Genomic DNA, 16,117 nt, shown 5'->3' with positions numbered 1-16,117 from the left:
CCTCCTCAGAGGGATGTGAAAAGTTCATATATTTACAATAAAAGGAAGGAAAATATGGTAGAATGGTGATAACTTGCTGCATTACAGTCTCTTCACTTCACACACAGTCACAGGATCAGGACTCCTCAGTCAGAAAATGAAATGGACCTTTCATATTCAGAGAAAGGGAATAATCACTGAGCTAGCTGGTATAAATGTAAACACCAAACTGTCCCACCACGTATTTTCAGCTTGAAGGATGCTACTAGTGTGTCCTTAATTGATAAAGTTTTGGAGGTGGGAGAAAATTAGGGAAACTGAAACATACAGAGGATTAAAAAAAAAACAACTTCAAAAGTGAAATTGCTATGTGTATTATGTTGCTCACATACCATCATTATTTGGTTACTTACTGTGAAAATAACTTCACAGTACAATAGTTGAATGCTTTTCTCCACAAGGTCTCAAAGATTAATGCAGGTAGGCATCTTAGATTTAAAATTTAGCTAAGAATGATGTGCCTGACTTTTCAGCTGAAATATCAATGCATAAATGTAACACTAAATGCCTGGGATAGGTAAAGTTTTCTTGTGTGTTTAAGAGACATCTGAGTGATTAAATAGTATCTGGCCTTGGATAAAAGAGAGTTATAATGCAGAATTTTATAGACTATTTTCTAGCAAATAATGAATGTGCATGTTGTTCCTTTCATACAAAAACCAGTCATGCTCAGTAACCTGCAAAATATGTCTTACAATAATTGCTAATCTACAGAGTATCATTAATACAAAATAAGTACACCTCAAACATTGATATGATTAGCTTCAAGTGACCTCTTAAATCAAGAAACCAAATTAGGTTTGTTTTTCCCCTCTGTATTAATAAATTCGGTAAAAGTGTTAGGCAGTTCCAGTTATCTTTATCAACTACGCAACCCAGTACATAAACTGTTGCAATAAAAATAGTTCAAAACAGCTTCGAAGCAAAAAGCTGTAGCTGAAATTAGACTTCAGAATTCTTTTCTACCTTATAATATATTCTGTGTAGAAAGAATTTGGTTTAGGCTGATTGAATGTCCCATTACCAATTCACACTGCAGTTATTTTTTGTAACCAAGTCTACAGAAGTGCTGCATGCAATTGAATGCAAAGTGGTGTTACAGGCTTTAAGAAATTCAAATTAGAATATAATATCACAAATATACAAAAAGTTCTCTTCTAGATTTAAAGACTGCATTTCTTTCATGTAAATGTTCTGCTCTCCATCAGTCCATCTATCCAGAAAGAAAGAAAGAAAGAAAGAAAGAAAGAAAGAAAGAAAGAAGAAAAAATAAATTGGGATCTTTATTATATTGTAGTGAAAATAAATTATTAAGACCTTGAGAACAAATGAAAAAAACCTCATAGTATCATAGAACGTACTTGGAAGGGACCCACAAGGATCACTGAAGTCCAAATCCTGGCCCTGCACAGGATACCCCAAGAGTCACACCAAGTGCCTGACTGCATTGCCCAGATGCTTCTTGAACTCTGTCAGACTTGGTACTGTGACCACTTCCCTGGGGAGCCTGTTCCGGTGCCCAGCCACCCTCTGGGTGAAGAACCTTTTCCTACCACCCAACCTAAACCTCCCTTGATGCAACTTCAGGCCATTCCCTTGGGTTCTGTTGCTGGTCACCAGAGAGGAGTGATACCACTGGAGACCTTTCCACTTTTGGACACAGTGGTCCTTATCAGTCCAAGAAAAATCACAGAAAAATCAGGCCCATTACCCACGCGCAATAGCCTCAAACACCAAGCAACTACCACAGATGCACTGATTACTGTGCCCTGGAAAATCACTTGGAGGATGTAAAGAAACACAAGACACTGCTATATTTTCTGGGGGCTCAATGCTTTACATAGAGAAAAACATACACTCTAGTCTTATAGCTCTAAACAGAAGATGAGATCTTTAGTGATGCCAAGATTTAGTAGTTACCATTTCCCAGGACATACCAAAGTCTTTTCACATAATAGATACTAGTTAGACAACGCTCAGAAAAAAAAATCTTCTTGTCACACCATAGTGTATTAAATTAGTAACACTAAGTTAGGTGATAGCTATGCAATAGTTAAGTGGCATGTAGCCAAAAAAAAGTATAATGTATACTATAGGAGTAACGCAGACCTTGATTGTCCTAAAAAGAACATGTGCCAATTGAAATTATTCATATTTTAGAGGATTGTGGGGGAAAAAAAAGTAAATTGAGAAAAGAATAATCAGAATAGTATAATCAGACTAGTAAAAAAGTGCTTCTGACATATCAGCTAGGTTGACATAAAATATTGGTATTCAGAAAACCAATAGTTTATATTTTTGCAAAGGTTGGAGATAATTTAAGTAAAAAGTATTCAAAATATTTTTTCCATTTAAAATATTCTTACTTTTAAAGCTTCTGAACATTAAGAAACTAAAATAATTTCCATGCTGTGCTAAAGTACATAGCAATTCATTCTGTTGTAGTTATTTTTCCATGTTATTGTTGAGTGTCATGTATTTTCTTGCCTACCTACTTACCATATGTGAGCTGTAGAACTAGATTAGTGTGTTGTATAAAGAAAATAAAGGTCACTCCAAAAGAAAGTGTACAGATGCTACTATAGATTCACACAAATAACTTATAGTCAGTGGTAAGTGATCTTAGGAAATAAAATGAGATTCATTCTTCTATGCTTACCTTTTATTTCTCAAGCTCACAAGAGAAATTTAGCTCCTTTCCAAACTTGTTTCATGTCATATGAAGATTTCTGTTATGTTAATTTACCCAGGAAGATACTTAGAGCAAAATATAGAGGATGGTATAAACTAGGCCTGTTGAAGCAATTGTTCTGGTCTAAGGGTAACAGGTGTAGAGAACCAGAGGTTATCATATTAATCTGTATTAGACTGAAAATAATTCTGCAAAGAAATATGAGATACCCAGTGCATATTACTTTCTCAGGGGAGGGACGAATGCTATTATGTATTATCCCTGTCCATCTCTTTTAGGTTATGGAATATCATTCGCTTTCCTTTCTTCCAATTATGTATGCAATATATGTACTGTATGTGAAATATATGCACTCTAATACAAGAGGAGAAAGAGAGAAAATAATGCTAAATATAAAATCAAAATATTTTTCACAAGGACGTACTCTTCAGTGTAAGTAATACAACACATTTCTAAATTTGTCTAAATCGGACTTCAGATATATCATATAGTACATCCTTAGGAGCTGTTACCTAGGAAAACAAATTTTAAATTAAATAAAAGGATTTTGCAATATTCTACTCTATTCAGAACAATGGAAAGGGCTTTCATAGGAGACAGCCATTTACTCAGCTCAATTTGTCACTTAAGAAATCATTCCTAATCCAATCCACACTCAAATTATTACTTGATGAATCACATCATGCCTTAGCCATGCTGGCAGAAAGCCCTTCCCAGAAGCAGAGTGCATTTCGTCACCTCACATCCTGTTATCACATTGTATTCTTTACGTTGTGAAGGATAAGAGCATCAGTCTGGATAAGGCAGAGGAGAAAGATATGGTTTTCTCACTGACACATAATACAGAGAGTTGCCTACGCACTTCTCTGAAGAGAAACAATGTAGATAATGTTTTCAAGGGAGCCATCAGAATTTTAATGCACACAGTCTTTCCAAAGATATACAGATCATTATCAAATATTTCATATTTCCTTACATATCCCCTGGGGTGCATGTACATGGTGGTGAGAGAAGTTCAATAACACACTATGAAAACAAAACAAAGATCAGAAAAATTACCTTCAGAGTCCTACTTTGCCTTTGATCCTAAGAGAAACACATACCTTGCCTTGCCAAGGCATAATAATTCTGCACTTGTATCACAACAAACCCATGCAATGCTAATGACTTGAGAAAGGGTAGCGGGAAAGCTGTCTGGTGGAAAAGGGCTCGAAAGTGGTTGTTGACAGCTGGCTGAACATGGGTCAGTGTGTGCCCAGGTGGCCAAGAAGGCTGATGAAATCCTGGCCTGTATCAGCAATAGTGTGGCCAGCAGGACCAGGGCAGGGATTGTCCCTCTGTACTCAGCACTGGTGAGGCCACACCTCAAGTCCTGAGTCCAGTTCTGGGCCACTCACAGCAAGACTGACACTGAGGTACTGGAGTATGTCCAGAGAAGGGCAATGGAGCTGGAGAAAGGTTTGGAGCACAAGTCTGATGAGGAGTGGCTGAGGGAGTTTGGGTTGCTTAGGCTGGAGAAAAGGAGTGTCAGGTTAGACCTTAACACTCTCTACAGCTGCCTGAAAAGAGATTGTAATGATGTGGGAGTTGATCTTTTCTCCCAGGTAACAAGCAATAGGGCAAGAGGAAATGAACTCAAGTTGCACTAGAGGAAGTTTAGGTCAGATATTGGGAAAAATATCTTCACTAAAAAGGTGGTCAGGCTTTGGAACTGGCTGTCTAGGGAAGTGGGGAAGTCACCATTCCTGGAGTTTTTAATAGGTATGCAGGTGTGGCACATAGGGACATGGTTTAATGGTGGACTTGGCAGAGCTGGATTAACAGCTGGGCTCAAGGATCTTAAAGGTCTTTTTCAATGTAAATTAATCTATGATCCTATGTTCAAGGACCTTTCTCACAGAGACACTTCAGAAGTTCAGAGAACATTGATGTAATCCTTATTTTCCAGGTGGGAAATACAGACTAAAATAGTAAATGAATTATTGTTAAAAGAGTAATACAGCAGAACATCCTAAGCAATATAACTTAATTTTTTAAATTTTTTTTGTGACTGATGTATATGTTACTGTCAGCAACTCATTTATTACGCTAAACTAGGAGTTTTTTAATACAATCAGATAAGTGGCAAGGTTTAGCTGTGGGCCAGAGTGTTGCAGAAACTTCATTTCATATCCTGTGAGATTTGGTATATGCTGGGCCTTCAGTTTAACGATACATAAAGATATCATCTTGGTTTCCTTTTGATGTCATTCTGCGTTGTATACTACCAGCATGACACAGAAGATAGAGTCCCTGCTGTCCTGATGACAAGACAGCTCATCCAAAGTGCTCAAAATACCTGTGTAAACTATTCAAATTGATCTGGCTGATTTTGCCTGGTATTAATTATGGAGCATTCACAGGAACTCTGCTTCTGGAAAATATGTTAACACATGCCTGCTTGATGCTGCTGGAATTATCAGGGAAATTTAAAAAAGTGGTTTTTGTTTTTGGTCTAGGAAGCCTGCAGACAGTGAAGTCTACATTATACATGGAAGTTGTTGGAATTTTGTTTGTCTTTCTAAATATGTTATCACCAAATTGTCCAAATGGACTATTAATTGAAAGAGTTCATGATTGCTATTCAAGATTTCTATTTTTGATGGGCATTATGTGCTTTCTTTGCTCATAGTTTTGTATTCTGTTTTGTTAAAAGGACTTGGTTAGCAGAGACTGAGAGACAGCTGCCTTTTTTCTGCTAGTCCTCCTTGCAGGGTCAGCAAGGCTCTTCCACAAGAAGCCTGGACACCTTGAAGACCTTTTTACAGTGTAGGGTACTGTTGTGCCAGATCATGATTACTGACTGAATACAGCCAACCTACATTGTCTGTTTTTTATCAAACTTACCGCCTTTCTGAGGAAATTTATTATCCATTTTCTTCAGAAACGAATAATGATTAATATATAAATTGTACTATAAAAAATACTTAGTTTTCCTTCCCACCCCCCACCCCACCCCCAAGTCCATATTTCAAAACTGTCTTCCAAGAGGGCATCAATATGCTACACTGTTTGTCACCAGAGAACCTTCCCTCAAGTGCCTGTATTCTTGGGAATAAAGCTGCCTATCCTGATAAAACATAAAAAAAAAAAATTATCAAACATGATAGTATTTGTGCTTTAAGCATCCATTAGTATTCTGACTTGTCTGAACAATTCTTTTTAAGGAAGAATTCAAATTTTGCTTTTGTGAAAAAGGATCATTTATGAGCTAGAGAGAAAACACTATCACTGTCCTAGAACAGTAAGTATGTGACTGATATCTGCCCTCAGTGAACTATATAAATTGTACTAGTATGAAGTCCATTCTGGTGCCTATTAACAAAATTATATTTTCTGTTTTTTGTAACTCAGTTACCTGTTCACTTACAAATCTTTATTTTATAGCTAATTTTGCTCTTCCCATTTAATCTTTTCATATGTTAGGAAATGGCACTACATTTCCAAGACTCTAAAGGAAATTGCGGATATGGTACCACTTAGCATTACTTATCAGATGTTTCTTCACAATTATAATTTAAAACAGTAGAGTATCTGTCCAAGGGACACTAATTCTATCCCTTAAGTAAATATTTTCAATGCAAGTTTACATGGAAAAAGCCTTGTGTTTTTCCTCCAACTTGGATCACGTACAAAAATGAATTAGTAATAAACATTTTGAAAGGCAGCAGTTGTGTATGGCAATGAAAATTGTGTTGGATTAATACAGTTTGCTATTTCCATCAGACAATGATGTAGATCTCACTACACCATCATGAGCATTTTTCATTAGCAAATTTGATAGGGAAAAAATTAATTTCCTTTTTTCCTCCACAGGAATTCATGCATTAATGGAGCTTTTTTTACAGAAGTCTATTAACAGATTTTGCACATGAACAATGACAAAACAGGGGAAAAAGAATGTCACAGTACAGGTAATATTTAAATACGCAAACTTAGTTAAAGACAAAATAGTTATTTTGTATTTTAAGTACATTCAATCATTTCATATAATTGTCAAGTTTTTGACTAAGAATTTCAGATCATGTTAGACCTGCTAAGACTGCCTGATTTATCTTCTCCCTGAATCAGGAAGAAATAGCATTTCGTACTTATAAAGACATATTTAAAATTTATAACTTCAAAAAGCAGCAGCCTAGAATAGTCTGTGATCTAGGCGAAAACAGATATCGATGTCTTTCCCAGATTTCCCACATCATTTTGTGCACCAATTGCTCAGATTTATTAATGACTCACTTTCATTATCTCCTGCTTGGCCTTCTAATATGAACCACAGATGAACTCTATATAACTTTCCATGAATATCAGAAACTATTATAGAAATCCATACATGCAACTGTTTCCTGCCTACTAATTCCCTATTACATTGCTTAGCAGAGGCACCTCTGGCTTGTTTAACAACAAAGTTGACAAATGAAAATAACTACCTGAAAGCTAGTAAACAACTCAAGCCAAATCTAAATGTACAAACTTCATTTTTATATTTAATTGTGTATTCAAACATATTTTCCTTTGTTTTATAATTATACATAAATATGACTAATGTGGTTGCATACAGTGTGTACTTCCAATTATCAGACAGATTTTTCCTTCAAAAATATCTATTAAATACTCTTCTTTATTATGTTGGAAGGACATCATGAAGCTTTGCCTATCTTTATCTTTTTTTTTCTACTTACAATCAGTAAAAAAGGAAAATTTTTTTGTGGGATTATTTGGTTTCTATACACACAGGAACTTCTTGGCTTGAACATGCACAAATACTTAGAATGAAAAATCATTGGAAGAAGTATCAGAAAACTTCAAGACATCACAAGGCAGAGAAATATAATTTATTCCATTTCTACTAGACTTCTTTTATTTTTCATGACATCTGGATGATCTGTCTGTGAGGCAGATAGAACTGTACTAGACATATAATAAACACTTGGTATTTTTCCCATCATTTTACATTCTTATTATGAGACAAGTTTATTGAGGGCCATTAAAACAGAGATATTGGAAAAAGGGATTTCTGCACTCTTATTTTCCTCCCATTTTTCTTCTACAATTACCTTTCATGTCACTGCATTTCCCATTTATAATCTTTCTCTCTCCTGCTTTGTGCTCATTTCCCATTTGTTGGCCCCAGCATACTCTGATCAACAGGGCTGTTGTGAAACTTCAAAATATTTGTAAAGACCAGTTGAAAGGAAAACAGATGTTCAAAACCTCATCATAAACAGACAAATTAAGACTGTGTTCAAGACTGTTTCTCTATAATATTTTCCTTTGAGGCACTTTCTATGGTTTGCAAACACAAGATCAATTATGAGGGTGAAGTATCACAAGCTCTCATGCAAGCATCCACTAAAGACACAGTATATTCATCTAAAAAAATTTAATCAAAACATTTTCTTTGATGAAAACCCTGGAGAAACATATTAAAGATATGAAATGTGCAAGGAAATAACAGTGAACACCCAAACATATAAAGAGATTTTAGTGGAAATGCTAATTATGAGAAGTTATAAAATGCTTGTTTCGGTACCCTAGCCAAACTCCAATCTGAGGTTTATGCCAGTTAAATCCATTGGTTGCACAAATGAAAAATGCGACAAATAAAATTTGTTTAGAACTTGAGCTAAAAACTTTAAAGGCAAATATAAACAGATTTGTTTTTTTTCTTCTACTCATGAACTGAATACTGATTTAGCTGCATGTTATTGATAATAAGCCTGAGCCTTTAACAATGGCAATTGGCAGACGATTTAGAAGATGAAATGCAGTACTTCAGCTCAATGTGAATAAGCAAAGCAAAACAAGCAAACAAGCAAACAAGGAATTTTTTCCTTTTTTCCTGGAGTTGTAATTACTAATATTTAGATGATGCAACATTATTGTTTTATTTAAATAATCATAATAAAAATTATTTTCTGAATCTCTGAATCATACTCATAGCACCCATCTACATTGGAGGATAAAATTTTAAATTATAGAATTCTTCAGCAGTTTTGACGAAAGTGTAAGAAATTATGACCAATTTTTTTTATTGTAGGGAGGGAGCTATCTTACACCTATGAGTACACCTGGTCCACCTTAGCTCTTCATTTACTTCCCAAGTAAATGGGATCTCTTCAATTGGATGAATACTTATTTATAAGTAGGAAATGATGACTAAGTGAATGGAAAATTAGAAATTTGATATTACAAGATTGTCTCTATGACTTGCTTTAAACTGAAGTTATATATTCCCAGATTGTACCTAAACCCCTAAACTCCCTCTCAATTTCTCTGCACTCTATTATTATTTTTAGTTAACAGAATTCATAACTCAAAAGTAAACCCCAGAAAGCAGCTAAGAAGAAATCACACACTAATTTCTAACTTTCACTGACACCATATCCACCTTTTTTCTCAGTCCCCTTTAAAACCTAATCATAACTCTGTTTCATGGAGTTTTTCCTGTGCCCTCTGTTTGAAGAAAGGAAATAAACATAGCTCCAAATTCCTTGAAATATTCCCCCAGGTGATTTACTTAAAAAGAAATGAAACCCTTGGGAATCTTTGCAGGCAGTTATAACTAGTAGTCTCCATATATCTTAAAATATCAACGATAACACCACAAAAGAACCAAACTGACTAAGGAAAAGCACAATTAACAGGTATTCACAAGATTAACACAATTCACAAGATTTCCCCTTACCCTATCCCCAACAGCACTGCTGCCTTATGTATCTGATGTTCTTGTTCTTGTACCATCCCAAATTCTGCTGTGAACTCAGTAGTGAGCTCTCATCAGAACATTAATCTAATTCAACATGAAGACTAGTCCTGCCACAGCCAAAAGTGCTGACAGGAGTGTGCAGCTGTGGCACACAGGCAGACAATGCAATGGAAACAAATGGTTGGGACATTATGCCAGAAAAGAATGACCAAATAATACCTAACCTACCATAACAGGTTAGGTGCTAGAGGCCTTATATTCCACAGAAATTTCCCCAAAAATTGTTGCAGCAAGCTTGCTCACTCTGTAAAAGCCTTATTAAATGCTAAACACACACAGACAAGCACACATAAATATATAAAACTTACAGAAAAATAGTTCAGTATAACATATTTAGTGAGGACAACCCAGATACATGAATTACCAGAAATAAGAAGTAATTGGAGAAGGAGGAGAGAAGAAAAAAGGAAATTACATCTTAACTGCCCTCCATTTTTCACCTGTTAGACATATCTTTTTCATGGTTAAAAAGTTTCAATGGACTATTTCAGTAAAATAAGGTTCTCAGAAAAATTAGAAAATACCCAGGCAAGTATGGAGGAATCAATCTTTTATGGATTGTGACAGAGGAGCTTGCCTACCTACTTCCCTTTCGTTGTTTATTATCTAATATCTTGAATAAGACCCTGAGGGGACAATATAGTCTAGGATTTATTAATACTCTTACACTTTTAAGTAAGCATTTAGATTACAAAAATGATGGAAACAGACACAATGGTCCTTTTTTTCTTTCTTGAGATAACTTAATTCTTTATGTTTCAACTCCCACAGGAAACTGTTCTGTTAACTTTAATGGGAGTATAAGTAAGCCACTAATCCCTGATGGTATTTTAATATTAATCACTTGACACATCAAACACTGGTGCATGAGGGGGAAAAAAAACCCAAAAACAAATGCATGCAAGAAATAATATACTCTATCTCAGTAGTAACCATAAGTCAATCAAATGGCTTAGTATTTCTGTAATAAAGTTAAATTAAAATTAAAATTTCAATACACCAATAAAAATAGTCATCCCAAATCAAGTAGCATGACATTGCATTGATCAAATGACAGGAAAAATAGTCAATCAGAATAGGAACGAGAAACAAGAAATGAGCCCAACATTTGTCTGTACCTACCCCTACCACAGCATCAGAGCTGACTGCAATAACTGAATAATCACAAAAATTGTAATAAATGCAGCTGTATAACAGGGGAGTCATAGAGTGGAAGATAGGCATCTCCTATTTTAAATCTTATTAAGTTATCCATTTTCTCTGTATGCATACATTTAAGACGAGTAGAAACAGAAAATGTTTATAAGTTTATTTGTTTTATTTAACAGTATAACTCTCCTGTGAGTGAAGTTCCTTAAGTTGTGCACAGTCTCTGGGGAGAGTTAGGTGCTTTAAAATGTCAGCTCTAGAAATCCTTGGGTTGAAGAGTGAGCCACTCAAAGTAGGTAAAAAGAAAACTGTACATATAAAGCTGCATCAGCTTGTCTGATGGAGATTTTCTCTGAGGCTCGAGTAACTCTATCAAGGATTTGGAAGCTCTCCTGTAACTGCTCTTTCAAACTGCAGGAGGCTGTTTCCTAGCAAAACAAAATTGTGAGAAAAAGAAGCAGCTGATATTTCTGTGCTTAGAAGTTAGGATTCGCAAGCAGAAAAATTTTCATTTCTTTCTTAAAATGAAGCAATTCAAACTTCCATTCCTCAAAATCATCTCACTTGGTAAGTAATTAAATAAAAAATTAATTTATATATATATGTAGGTATGCGTACGTAGCATCCTGCCTCCCAATGGTTAACATCCGGTCAAATTGGTTCTTTTTCTGGACAAAAATTTATCTAAAATATTCTTTTTCAATTATTAAACTAATCATGAGATAAAAAACCAAACCAACCAATAAAATAAACAAAAAACCAATAAAAAAACCCCAATCAAAAAACTCTCACCAGACCCAGCCTACCAAAGTAAAAAAAAAAAAAAAAAAAAAAAGCATTGTTGTAGTTCATCATTTAATTGTGTTTATAAAAAAAACCAAAGCAACCCAGCAACCCAAAATCTGTAACTCACTGACAAACTAAGGTTTCTTAAGCATTATTCTTGTCTGTTAGATCGAAAGTCTCTAAAGATTTACGTGAAAAATGTTTACTTCCTGGATTCTTGGTTAGTCACAAATCAGAAAAAGAGCTGTCCAGTCCCAGCTGTCTTCATCAGACAAACTTGTTTTCTGAGAGCTAGAAAGTAAATTATGACATTGCATAGTGAGACCAAAGACAATCATGAAATAGACTCTGTAATTGTATTTCTGGACTCCAGAATCTCAGCTGTACCTAAGACTTTCATTCTGCTTAGTAAACATCAAGTGTTCAAAAGCGCAGTTTTTCTTCCTCCTCTTCTGAGTCTTCATTACAGAGCAATTGTGTCTTCCAGTCAGAGAATCTGAACTCAGTGCTGACAGATAAGTCTTGAATGGCAATTTCATTTTAAATACAAAAAATGTTTACTCTTCGAGATGGGTTTTATTCTGATATTCTTCTCTGTTCCAAGAATATTAAAAATATACTTGCTTTTAGTTCTTTCCTCAATAAATGTTCATGCAATCTGCTTTCCTCAAACAGTAGTCCTGAGTATTTAAAATCTAATATTAAAGAGAAAAAAAATAGATATACATCTCCTTTCCTCTCTTGAGTACATTCCTTTTTTTTTCGCTTTAAGACGAAACTTTTTTTGTATCCTACTGTACTGAGTATTCTTAAGCGTAGGAGTGATTTAAACACCTAAGGTTATCACCACGGGCAAAATCATGAAGATTTTCTGAAGCTTTTCTTGTTCTACTAATTTCTGAATATTTTTTTAATCTGCACATATTTAGTCTATATATGTTCTTAGGAAAAAAAAAGAAATTAAATGAATAATTACTGTCAAACTAATCTTAGTTTATTTTCAAGAACGAGTGTTACTTTTTCAACAGCTTACATTTGGAATGGCATGGAGCTGCCAAGATTTGGATTGCTGAAGTTTACAAAAAAAGAGTAATCATGAAAACACAACTGAAAGTCACTGTGAAATTTAGTAAACTACCTTCCCTCTACAGGTAATTCTAATTTTATGTATTTTACACAAAATAGCCAGCGAATTGTAGCTTAAATTTCTGCTAGCCACTTCTCGGGATAACTTGGATTCTGTGTGGTAAAGTTGGTGGTAAAACCATCTAAAATTCCTGGGCATTAAACCCCTTGGCTACAGCACACATTGACTTAATCTTTAAACTATTATGACTGGCAGATAGCTCCCAAAACATCAGTGAAAGGATTATAATATAATGCAATACCCACTATAGGAATAAAACCCCTGAGTCTTTTTCATAGCACTGTACTTCAAGCATTCATGAGTATTTTCTTCCTTTTACTACTTGGAATCATTATTTTTTCTTTGAATCTTTTCACAAGAACTGATAGCCTTTAATCAGAAACTGTCTGGTAATGATGTACCAGTAGCAAGGCTTCTTTCTTTGCCTCCAGCAATTCTTCAAGTATCATCATTTTAAAGGTTTATGATTCATTATACTTACATGTTTCCTATAATAAGATATTTTACCAACATAAATGAAGTAGTAATATGCACATTTTCACATTTTAGGCAGAGGGATTTGACAGAATTCTCAGCTCTGCTCCAAATATCCTGTGCTTTTCTGCTTTATATACAAACACAGTCACTTACTATCTGTGCTACAAAACAATGACTATGAAGTTTTTTGGAATTGAGAATATTGTCTGTACAGGTCTGTAGATATGAAAACAAGAGGAAACAGTGCAGTGAACTGCCAGTGTGAAGTTTCGTCTACATTTAACAGCATTGCTTTTCTTCTTTTGGAATCCAAATTTTGTCTATTGAAGATGCTCATAGGTCAACATAAGTAATTTTGTAACAACAGTACTTTTGCTATTGTTAATTGTAAGCAACTTTTATGAAGTTCTCACCCCCACCCAGAAGTTACCCAAATCCAAAATGTGCCACAGAAAATGTGTAGTTGTTCAGGTATAATTTATCGTAACACTATAAAATTACAGGTTTTAAGTACAGGACCATAGGAATAACTTGACAACATGCATTCTGTCTCAAATTAATATTCTTAATGTAATTTAACTAAATTATTTTCAATTAATATTCATAATGCGAGAAAGAGCATAAAATACTGAACCATTATTGTGACTCAAAAAGGGAAAAAAAGAAAGAAAAATTGCATAACACTGAGTCATCTGAGATATTCTCTGCATTCAACGAGACAGAGAGAACTTTAGAAATTAGAAGGTTAATATGTTTTTATATACTAGTATTTTCACTGTTAAAAAGTATTTTCTAAAATAAGGTTTTAGTCTTAACCTGAATTTTTTCTCTCTTTTTTCTTTCATAGTATCTGACTTCAAAAGAACTAAAAAATGTTTCCAGTAAATAATGTATATGTTCCAATATAATAATCAACTAGACCACATGACAGTGTATGTTTTTCATTACTCTTCATATAGATAGATCCAATATTCAATGTACTGTAATGTGGCATCTCCAAACAAATGCTCATAAAGTCTCAGTGTCTTTCTTTGGTCCTTGATTTGTTCTTCAGCACTTAGCTGTGGTGAAGAAAATGAAACAAAGCAGAAAAATGAACAAACAAAAACCAAACCAAGACAAGAAAAACTTACAATGTTCTCTAGTAAAATTATCCCCGGATAACAAAACAAGAATTTCAAATAAAGTGTAGACATATGTCTATAAAGAACACTACTCACTATGTCACAGAAATGTTATAGCAACATTTTATGGTTTTGTTGCCATTTTAATTTTTTTCACTAAATGACCCAGCTGAGACAGATTGCTTACTGCTGTGAAGAGGCTTATAGAGTACTAATATCATATATGAAACAGATGTCTAGCTTTCTTCTTATATTGTGATTATAACTGAACAGGATTCAGAGAAAGATTTTATGATGACATCAGATCCATAACCGCAAATGGTTCATGTCCTTTTGGAAAGTATTCTAGTGACAAAAAGCTCCTGCTTTTGGCTTTGCAAAACTGTGAGAGACACGAGCATCCCAAGTTTCCTTCTAAAAATCAGTTTTGCTTTTCACTGAATTTCAGATTAGTGACATAGTATGGGGGTCAAGTAAAACCAGAAAAATTTGGCAACAATTTTGACAATGACTGATATGTTGCTAAAAAGATAAAATCATGAGCAGAGTACACAGGTGGCAAACACTTTATGTGCTGCACGACTCATATTTGTAACATATTTGACATTTTATATATACAATGCAGTTTACTATTTTCATCTATATTCTTTTCTTATGGATACCACCATATAAGGGAAGTAGTGTGTGTGAATGTAATATAACACATAAAGCTTTCTTTTTTACATAAATTTAAAAGAAGGTTTTCACCAATAGCTAATATGAAGTCATTGTTAACTAATGTGTTAAAATAATCTGACTCACTTCTTTTGTGTTTGAAGAGTTCATTATACACTTAATGATCCTGACAATCTGCAGCTCTTGGTTTCCTCTGAAGGGAATGGCAAGAATTAACTTCCTCTGTCTGATTTACATACTGGTCTAAAGTAAATGCATTTGTGATAAAGTGGCAATCATTGCAAATGGAAGGAGTTTGCAAAGTTCCCTTTCCTACAGTATTCCAGTAATGTTAAAGGTTAACTTCTATTTGGTTAGCTCTTTTTATTGTTAAAGGCACACTTTAAATGAAAACAAAATTAGAGAGTAAACTTCATCAAAATCGTAATTCAACTAAAAGGAAGAAAAAATACAGAGCTTAAAATTTATGGTCCTCATGTAGACTTGGAACACAAAATGTAACCTTACATAAATTAACCAGGCTATCAGAATGTTTTATTAGGTATTAGAAGCATGTCAAATTATTTTTTATAAATCTGCTCCCCTTTAAGTTGCCTTTTGCATTGTTTTAATATACCAGGTCCACAGGACATCCAATTTCAGCAGAAGCAGAGAGATGAAGTTATAACTCTCTATTCGTTGGTAGTGTTAGTGTAATACATAATATAAAGCATGGTATGAATTCATAATGGATTTGTAATCACATATAATTTTGCACTATTAATCCACAGCATTACAAACCAGGACCAATTCAATACCAGCACTTCTGGGATTGAAGGGCAAGGTGAAATTAGTATAAAATCCAAAGGTCCCAGTTTAGAACTTACATGAACATAAAGTTGTCTGTTGTTTATGATCAGTGCTGCACATGAACTTACACTGAACTCCTTGAGAAGCAGACAGACTTTGGCAGATTTTTGCAGTCTCGGTGTGAGTAGTGAAGGGCACAACATGTAGAAATTCAATTTGTTTCTGGTAGCCATCCAAGTATCTTCTTATACAAGTAAATTTTTGAAGTGTAATTAAATTAGTTTAGATGATATCTAGTCATCTGTGCAGCCCAACCATATGATCACTTGTCTTCTATCATTACTCACTATCATAATACCACCCTTGACATACTCATTCAAATGACATATACATTCTAACTCTCTTTTCTTTTGCATTTCTTGTCTGTGATCCTG

The sequence above is a fragment of the Lichenostomus cassidix genome, chromosome 2 (assembly GCF_008360975.1).
Source record: "Lichenostomus cassidix isolate B80296 chromosome 2, HeHo_3.0, whole genome shotgun sequence".
Classification (NCBI taxonomy): Eukaryota; Metazoa; Chordata; class Aves; order Passeriformes; family Meliphagidae; genus Lichenostomus; species Lichenostomus cassidix.
This window is presented reverse-complemented; position numbering follows the sequence as displayed.